Source organism: Saccopteryx bilineata, chromosome 3 (genome assembly GCF_036850765.1).
Source record: "Saccopteryx bilineata isolate mSacBil1 chromosome 3, mSacBil1_pri_phased_curated, whole genome shotgun sequence".
Lineage (NCBI taxonomy): Eukaryota > Metazoa > Chordata > Mammalia > Chiroptera > Emballonuridae > Saccopteryx > Saccopteryx bilineata.
In genome coordinates, this window is record NC_089492.1 from 286,474,551 (window position 1) to 286,484,514 (window position 9,964).

General features: G+C 46.2%; 1 protein-coding gene across 24 annotated transcripts in view; it reads right to left on the reverse strand.

The window, feature by feature from the left end:
* KIF1B (kinesin family member 1B) overlaps nucleotides 1–8,646 on the reverse strand; it is a 151,620-nt gene extending 142,974 nt beyond the window's left edge. For 4 of the 24 annotated variants that reach the window (XM_066270482.1, XM_066270481.1, XM_066270483.1 and 1 more), the window contains exon 1: nucleotides 7,495–8,150. The gene's annotated coding sequence lies outside the window, so the exon portion shown is untranslated. Of the gene's footprint in view, nucleotides 1–7,494 lie in introns of all 24 variants that reach the window. The other 20 variants (XM_066270469.1, XM_066270470.1, XM_066270466.1 and 17 more) reach the window with 14 other exon arrangements.
* Nucleotides 8,647–9,964: the final 1,318 nt, after the last annotated feature.

Here is a 9,964-nt window from a genome sequence, read left to right on the forward strand (position 1 = left end):
AGCGATAGTGTACCCATGGCTACTGATAAAGTTCATTTACGCCACTGTAATTTTTACGAATTTCAACAAGGAAGAAATGCTACAGAAGCATGTCTGTCGCATCCACCATATTCCCCGGACTTAGCACCCTCTGACTATCACTTGTTTTTGTCCTTACAAAATTTTTTGAAGGGCAAAAAATTCAAAAAATGAAGAAGATATCAAACAAGCACTGGTTCAATTTTTCGCATCAAAAGATAAAACATTTGGCCCTGGCCGGTTGGCTCAGTGGTAGAGTGTCGGCCTGGTGTGCAGGAGTCCCAGTTTCGATTCCCGGCCAGGGCACACAGGAGAAGTGCCCATCTGCTTCTCCACCCCTCCCCCTCTCCTTCCTCTCTGTCTCTCTCTTCCCCTCCCACAGCCGAGGCTCCATTGGAGCAAAGATGGCCCAGGCGCTGAGGATGGATCTGTGGCCTCTGCCTCAGGCGCTAGAATGGCTCTGGATGCAACAGAGCGACGCCCCAGAGGGGCAGAGCATTGCCCCCTGGTGGGCATGCTGGGTGGATCCCAGTCAGGTGCATGTGGGAGTCTGCCTGACTGCCTCCCCGTTTCCAGCTTTGAAAAAATGAAAAAAAAAAAAAAAGATAATACATTTTTCAAAAATGAGATATACAAATTGCCCTCACGCTGGCAAGAAATCATTAATAATAATGGCAATTATATTATTTAATAAAGTTTATTGATGGTAAGAAAAATTTGTATTTTGTTTTATTCCAAAAACGGACAGAACTTTCCGGTAGACCTTATATTTACTTTTACCTCCTGTTACATAGATTTTTATTTCTTAGCCATATTTTAACAGCCTCATTGTGTATATGATATTTGTTGTAAGCTGTTCAAATCCTTATTAGAAGCAGTAAGTGGTATAAATTATAAATAAAGAAACCTTTCCTGTAATAGCCTATTCTTCTATTTAACACTGGAAATATGGTATGTTCTCAAAATTCTGGTTCCTAAAAACAAATAAAGTAAAACTTTAATACAAACAGTTATACAAAATTTTGTGCTGAATGTGGGCCGCCAGCAAGGCAGAAACTGAAACTAGCCCCACCAGAACACCAGCCGTCTGAAGTTCAAACCAGGAGGAGTGAAGTGAGCAATACTTTCAGTGCTGCAAAGGTGTGAAGGGTGCCCCTTATTTTCAGTAGCAAAGGTCTGGGAACACAGCAAAAGCAGGGTCAGTGGAGTGGAGCGAGTCTGTGGTGGTTTGGGGAGCAATTAACAGGCAAGGAAGTAGAAATGCAAGTATCCTTGCTTCTAAAACCTGGCTGTGAGGACCAGAGAGAGACAATTAGGAGCATATAGGAACAAAGGAGGGATTCCCCCCCACACACACATCCCTTTTTTTAATAAGAAAGATCTGCATATTTCTATACTTAATCAACAGCTAATTACTGGGTGTCTATAATGTGACAGGAGCCTGGGATAAATCAATGAACAAAACAGATAAACAACCTTGCCCTGAAGTAGCTTACATTCTAGTAGGGGGAATGGGGACGATAAAATAATCAATTACACAGAATGTCAGGTAACAAGCATTCTGAGAGGTCAGGCCCAGCAAAATCCGGGCGACCCAGATTGTGGTGGGGCGGAGTGCTGTGCAGGTGTATAAATGAGGTCAGGGTCAGCCTACTGAGGCTGTGAGACCTGGAGGAAGTGAAGGCGTTAACCAAGCAGATTTCAGGGGAAAGGTGTTCCAAGCAGAGGGAAAAGCAAAGGCCCTACAGTGGGACGGTACTGTTGTACGCAAGGAACTGTGGGGACGCTGTCAGTGAGAGGGGAAAAGAGTAGCCAGTACAGCAAATCCCTAAAATTAGAAGGCAGTGATATCCAGGACACAGGCCAAGGGATTAGCTGAAGTCAGGGAGGGTAACCTTTCCTCTAACATGGGAGTAAAGAGGGCAAGGAAGAAGGTAGAGAAGTCTGTAAGTAGAGGGAGAAGGAGCTGAGGGAGTTCATGCCTTTTTTCCCCTATGAGGTGGCAGGTAAGGTTTTATGCCACAAATGGGGCAGTGAAGAGGCCTGAGTAGTGGTCAAGATTTTAGGAAAAGCCACTGCGGAGAACGGAGGAGGGAACTGAGCAGAACTGCTTTAACAAATACCATAGACAGACTCAGGGGAGCCCTAAGACTATACATTAATTGTGGCACTAATCCCAACATGACGTGCCATTTCTCCACGACAGAGGAACAACGGAGAGCATGAATGGTAGAAAGGATGCAAGGCTGGCAACTGCTAGTGGGTCTTGCAGAACAACAATGAATAATTAAAAATTGCAAGTGCTAGCAAGGAAATAGCTGAAGCAATGCACCCCAGGAATCAAAGTATAGAAAAGGAAGACAAGTAAAATCTGGAAGAGGCTGATGGTCCAGGAGACCAGAGTTGGGAGAAAGCATGGGAAGAGACTACGAAAGTAAGAGCTATAAATTACCAGAGTTTCAGATCTGAGTAGTAGATCTGAGTACATCTTTAGTAGATCTGATAATGAGTTAGAATATGTAGCCACAATACTGAGTCATTAGGACAGAATGAAAACACCTGTTTACTTGAGCTGAAGTCAAACAATTTTAAGGTTAAGGGTAGTTACAAAGTAGCTCAGCATAGTGGTTACTTACTACTTCTAGTGACCTGAGGAAGTCACCTGGTTTGTTTCAGTTTCTTCATCTGTAAAACGAGAGACTAGTATCTATCTCATATAGTTGTTGTAAGGCTAAAATTAATGAATAAGTGTAAAGTGTTTAGAAAAGACTCTGGCACACAGAAAGAGTCTGATATGAGTAAGCCATTTTATCATTATTGTTGTTATTGTTTATACAGTCATTGACATCTGCTGGGATGATGTCAGAAATTCAGATGGACAGAAGAACCAAGTCAAGCATCAAAGTTATCAAATAGAGCAATGGAAGAGGATGGTATAGTTGAATGATATGCTTTGACGTAATCAATCTAATATTAATAAAAATATTTTTGCCTGACCAGGTGGTGGCGCAGTGGATAAAGCATGGGACTGGGATGCGGAAAGACCCAGGTTCGAGACCTCGAAGTCGCCAGCTTGAGTGCAGGTTCATCTGGCTTGAGCAAAAAGCTCACCAGCTTGATTGGACCCAAGGTCGCTGGCTCGAGCAAGGGGTTACTCAGTCTGCTGAAGGCCCATGGTCAAGGCACATAAGAGAAAGCAATCAATGAACAACTAAGGTGTCGCAACAAAAAACTAATGATTGATGCTTCTCATCTCTCTCTGTTCCTGTCTGTCTATCCCTATCTATCCCTCTCTCTGTCCCTATTAAAAAAAATTTTTTTTTGAAATCCATCATTTGTGTGGCTTAAAACATATATACAATCACAAAACAATCATAAAAGTACCAATGGGGGGGTAGTCAAGAGGGACAAATATACAGTGACAGAAAATGATTTGACTTCAGGTGATGGGCGCATAATGCAATCAACAATTCATAAGCTATAGAAATGTTTACCTGAAACCTATGTACTTTTATTGGTCAGTTACCCCATTAAGTTTAATTTATAAGTAAAAAAAAAAAAGGCACCAATACCCTGACCAGGCTGTGGCACAGTGGATAGCGCGTCAACCTGAGACACCGAGGACCCAGGTTTGAAAGCCTGAGGTCACCAGCTTGAGCACGGGCTCATATGGCTTGAGTGCAGGGTCACTGGATTCAGCATAGGATCTTAGACATGACCCCATGGTCATTGGCTTGAGCCCAAAGATCACTGGCTGAAATCCAAGGTTGCTGGCTTAGCTGTAGTCCCCAGGTCAAGGCATGTTTGAGAAAGCAATCAATGAACTAAAGTGCCACAACAATAAATTGATGCTTCTCATCTCTCTCCTTTTCTATCTATCTCTCTTTCTCTCTCTGAATAAATAAATAAATAAAATTTAAAGGTATCAATAGAGTATTAGATAAGTATTAAACAAAGGAAAGGCACTGACTGAAAATCATGAGAATCGCCATGGCACAGGCAACAGAACACTAAATTTTATTAAAACGGCAAAGAGGCTGCCCTGGCTGGATAGCTCCGTTGGTTAGGGCATCAGCCAGAAGTACAGAGGTTACCAGTTCAATCCCTGGTCAGGGTACATACAGGAAAAACATGATGTTCCTTTCCACCTCTCCCTTCCTCTCTTGCTGAAATCAAACAATCAAAAATTAATTTTGAAAAACCAAAATGGCCAAGAGGTTGTTACCTCATCTTACTGTATGTTTACAAATGGCAAATGTAAGTTCCTTGAAGGTAAAGAATTAAATCTCTATATGCAATTTCAATTAGTTAGTAATGAATGTCACGAAAGTGAGCATAAACAAATCACTGGACCATTAACCAAAAAGTGAGAGGCCCAAGACACCTTTGCAGGTTTTTCCTATGACAGTCACCTCTGTTTCATTTATCTTCTATACTAACGAGCTGCATGAAAAAATGTTCTAAATGTACTTATATTTATTTATTCACATACTTTTGTGGACTCCAGAAATTCACTATTATCTGTTCCTATAAGGCCATCTTTCAAAGAGAACTACATGAAGTAGACATGCTATACCTTTCACTCTGGAGCCTTGAGAAATTATAGCATATTAGTTTACAAGACCAAAGGAATATGCTTACACCTGGAAAAGGCCTGTTGTGATTAGCAGCCTGGGAAGGGGTTCACAGAAATAAGGCAGGGGCCAACTTTTGTCCTCTACTTTGTACAGAGAACAAGACCACAGCAGGGAAGTGGGTTAAAAAGTTTTGACTGTGGAGACACTCTATTGGCACTCTTCTTGAGAGTTTATTCCGTGCACAAATTCAAAGTGGGAAAGAGGAAAGAGAAAAAAGGGAAACCGTGTTGCTATCTGGTGTTGAAAAGGAAAAAGTCTAAGCCTTAGAAGTTGTACTTAGATAAATTTTGGAAAAACATTCATCATAGTAGAGCTGCATGAATTCATAAAATCTTTCCTTCAGATTAGATCCACAATCAAGTCTTTACCAAATGCTTAAAGTATATTTAACCACAATTTTTCAGATTTTCTTGACTAATAAAGTAACTGAAAAAATTTTAAACTTGTAAATATTTTTAAAGGAAGACTTCCCTGAGGAAGTCCTATTTTGTTTATTGATTGATTGATTGATTGATTGATTTGAGAGAGAGAGAGAAGCATCAACTTGTTTGACTTAGTTGTTCCATTTAGTTGTGTACTCAATGATTACTTTTCGTATGGGGCTTGAACTTAAAAGTATTTCATATTGGGGCATGGAGTTTAAAAACATCGACATTCTGTATTTTTCTCATATTAATGTAATACAAAAATAAAATCCCCACTTTTTTGGTTGAAGCCATTTTTTATTCAACCACGTTTTAAAAGGGGAGCTTAATAATAAAAAAATAAAGTGTTATAACCATTCTTAGAAAACCCTGTCTGGCCTGACCAGGCGGTGGCGCAGTGGATAGAGGGTCAGACTGGGATGCAGAGGACCCAGGTTCGAGACCCCGAGGTCACCAGCTTGAGCGCGGGCTCATCTGGTTTGAGCAAAAGCCCACCAGCTTGAACCCAAGGTCGCTGGCTCCAGCAAGGGGTTACTCGGTCTGCTGAAGGCCCGCGGTTAAGGCACATATGAGAAAGCAATCAATGAACAACTAAGGTGTTGCAACATGCAACGAAAAAGAAAAACTAATGATTGATGCTTCTCGTCTCTCTCCGTTCCTGTCTGTCTGTCCCTCTCTCTGACTCACTGTCTCTGTAAAAAAAAAATAAATAAATAAAATTAAAAAAAAAAAAAAGAAAACCCTGTCTGAACACCTTTTAACTTTTCCCCTTAAGAAATTACAGAAATTTATTCATTAAGAAATGAACTTTGAATGAAAGCAAAGGACACAAAGAAGACGGCATGCCACTCTCCAGGTCCTGGTCACATCTGGGAAGTAGGAAAAGACAGATTGATAGGCTGGTGCTGAATTCAGTTAGTGACCATTTCCAGATCGCTTTCCCATGCCAACATGTATGCAGTCTTCACACTCCATCCTTAAACAGAACATGAACAACTTCCCTTGCCTCCTAATCCAACAGCCATACCAAGTTAATTAGAGCACCACCTCACTTCTTAAAGAACTCGGGCTAAGATTTTATTATGACTAAGCTAAGCTGACAAAACGCCAGCCTTTAAACATCCACCATGATACCACTTCTTAAGAGCTATGCAAATCCGATCACCCGACCTTCAGTTGGCTCAGACAGACCCAGCTATATGACACAAAGCAACCTGTTCAATGTCGGCAGAACAGCTGCCTAGAGCAGTGAGCAAGGGATCTGTTGACACTCTAATTTCAGCAGCCTCCAGATGCCACAAAGATGACAACCTGCGTCCTCAGAAATACTGCTGCAAGCCTCTCCCACTGTCAGAATATTCCAGTTTACTTAATCACTGCACGCTGGGCTACTGTGCACCCCACCCGGTGCAACGACTCCGTCCTCCATACTGGTGAGCCTCAGACCCGCTGTGTACCTGTGGGCGGCACCATCGGGCCTCCGAGTCCACAGCACCGCCGTAGCAGATGACTATAGAAACGCAGTATTTCAAGGCACTTGACCCTGGAAGCTCAGTGAGCAATGCACCAAGGGGGGAAAGTGATTTTGGAGTTCAGTCCTGGTGTGAGAACCCCGAACATTTGGGGTTGCCCGAACAATGGCGAGCTTGCTCGAGCCGCCTCCCAGCCCCCACAGCTTGGCCTCTGCTATGGCTTAAGCCAACCTGAAAGCTGCCAGGGCTTTCACTCGGTGCCTTCCAGCAACTGGACTTGGCTCCTAAAGGATTTGTCAGCTCATCCTCCCAATATGGCTGCCGGAGTGATCCGGGGCTGCGAGCGCCGAGCCCACACCAGCCTGCCCGCCAGCTGGCTCTCGTCCAGCGCGCCCCTCCCTCCCTCTGCGCTCGCTGCCCGGCCGGTCCCTGCGCCACCGGCTCCCCACGGCCCGCCGATGCCCTGCCCAGCAGGCTTCTGGCGACAAGGCACCGCCACCTTCCTGGCCGAAGCCCGAGAATAATGCGGGAGAGGGGACTCAGGAGCTGAGAGAGGGTGGCTCCCGCGCGGCACGGCGCGGCGCGGCGGCGTCTCCACGGAGCTGCAACTGTGCGCAGAGCCGCGGGCACGCACGGCCAGCGGCGGGCCTGGCGACCGCCGGGCACTCGCAGCTCGAAGGGATCGGTGGGCGGGTGCGGGGCACTGCGGAGACCCAGCCGGGACTCGCTGCCGGCCCAGGGAGGGTCCCGCACTCCGAGGGCGAGGCTGCCCACCCCGGCTGGTGTCCCGGTGGGACGGCGACCGCAGCGCCCGCCGCTCCCGCCCCACCCCGCCGACGCTGCCTCAACTCCGACACCGCCCGGACCCCAGCCCGGCCGCCCCCACCCCGAGCGGGTCCTTTCCCGACCCGGCGGCGGCAGCGCGACCGCGGCCCGCCTCACCTCAGCTGGGGTGTGGACCGACGGGCGGGCGGGCGGCCCGGGTCAGCAGGCGCCGCGGCGAGCGGGCGAGCAGGGGGCCGAGCACCGACGCTCCTCAGCGCGAGCAGCGGCCGCCGCGAGCCGCAGGGCGCCTCCTCGCAGCCCCATCACGCAGCGGCCCGGTCCTGCATCGAAGGCCACGGGGGGCGAGAGCGCGGGAGCTCGGGAGAACGGGACGCTACCACGGACCAGCAGCGGCTGAGGAGCGGCTGGGACTCGCGTGGGCGCCTCCCAGAACGGCCCCCGTCTAACTGCCCCGCGTCGGTCCTCGCGAAGCTCCGCCCGCAGCCGCCAGACCTGGACACCGCCCCGAGTCCGGCCGCCGCGCGTCACCTCGGCCCGCCCCGGAGCCCGCGACTGACGCTACAGGAGCCAATCGGAGCACAGAACTCGAAGCAGCCGGCCAATCGCAGGGAGAGCTGCGGTGTGGGGCTGCGAAGACGCCGGTGCGCCCCCTGGTGGCCAAGACGCCGGTTCGTGTGCGGGGGATGAGGGGTAGGCGAAAACCTCCCCCCTTGGGTTCCCTCTGCGGTGACCCCCGAAGGGCGTTAGTCGGCGGCAGCTGTGCCTGGCCAACCGGATGATCCGCCTTGTAAGGGGACGACAAAGCTTGGCGATGTGGGGCTGGGCAGGTCGGGGGTGCGGGGACGGACGCCTACGGAGGAGCTGAGATAAATGTGGGAGGCGGTGGAGTGGGGAATCTTCGTCAGTGTGGGCAACATCTCTCACGTTGAAGCCGCCCAGTGCTGCGCAGTCGGAACTGAAACACGCAAAGGGATGAGTGTATTCTCCCGCAGAAAGCTTCCTGGCCTATTCTTACCGAACCCGATCACAACACCTCCCACACGCCACCTTGGGAAAAAAGGCGGAATGAGTAATGGAAAAGCATGACTTAGTGGGCATTCAACTTGTCTCCTTGGGAGCCAGAGTGAGGACCGAGAGTAAAAGAACAAAACGTTTTGTATGGTCCCCTGAGTTAATGAACCGAGCTCCCCTCTGGGAGATGCCCTTGAAGGAGGGTTGGTTCTTGGAATTCAGAAATCTGGAGAAAACAAAAGAGCTCCAGTAACGATTTTTTAAAAATAAGATTTAGATTAAAATAAAAAAGTCCATCACTCTTCATTTGCGGTCCGGTTTGGTACTTAATAAGATATAATAGTCAACGTTAATAAGTGCAATTATCATGCCAAGCACCGTTATTTTTACAAGGCTGTGAAATGCTTTTTTATTTACTAGCAGAAATTGAAAATAAAATCGGATTCCCCATCCCCCTCCACCCCCCCCCCCCACTCCATTGAATATGGTATTGGGTGTAAAAAGTCTTACTTATAAACATAAACCAGAGATTTCCAACCAGTGTGCTACAAGAGTTTTTAAAACGTAATATCTGGCTATTTAGTCAGGGGCGTGGACCTCTTTTCCCTTAAATTGTCAAATAAAAGAATGATAACAGCCAACACAACCATAGCCGTCCAGTGTAAATGAATCAAAATTATACCTTTCTTTTTTGTCCGATTGGCAAAAAATATATTTTTTGGTGTGTCGCAGAATTTTGATAGTTATGTGCACCATGGGATGAAAGGTTGAAAATCACTGGCATTGACACTAAAACATCAAAAATAATTTTCTATACTAATAATTTGGGAAAATCTTACACTGCAAAATACAAACATTAAAACTGTATAGAATTGAAGAGTAGTAATGTAATAAAAGGCTGTATGGGGGGAAGGCTATATGAGTAAGGGGAGTACATAGAAAAATAATATTAAAAACAGAGTTAAAAGAATGTGCTATCATTGAGCACAAAACTCAGCTCTTTGCTTCCCGAAAGCCAAGACAGAAGTGAAATTACAACGGGTTAATGAGCAGAAGCTCATTAATTCAGCAGTAGACACCGACTTTTTCCTAGTTTGAAGCTCTTTGCTATGATAAGCACCATGGAGAGTTACACAAACCTGGATGGTAGTTAACATTGAGCTCTTGGTGGAGCTCAAACTAAAAAGAATCTAACATAGTGAAGGTAATCCACACAAAAGCATGCAGAGAAGGGTCAGTATAAGCAGATGAGGCTGTTCTAGGTTTCAAGGCCACAATAGCCTGCTTTACATAAGCCTTTTGCCTCTCTGACAAATGAAATCACTCTACAGAGCCAATGAGTTTCTCAGGTTACAGATTTTGTACAAAGGCACCTCTTAAAAGTCATGAAGTACTAGAAAATTGAATTTAACTATTGCCTGGTAGCGTTATCCCTGGAATAGCAGGAAAGAACAAGAAAAGATCTATTAATGTGATGCATACAGCCACATTCCTACAACTAATAAGGTTTCCAGATACAAGATCAATATACAAAAATCCAAAGTGTTCCTTAGGAATAGCCAATTAGAAAAAGTGATTTTAAAAGATCCCATTGAAAATAGCAATAGCCTAACCA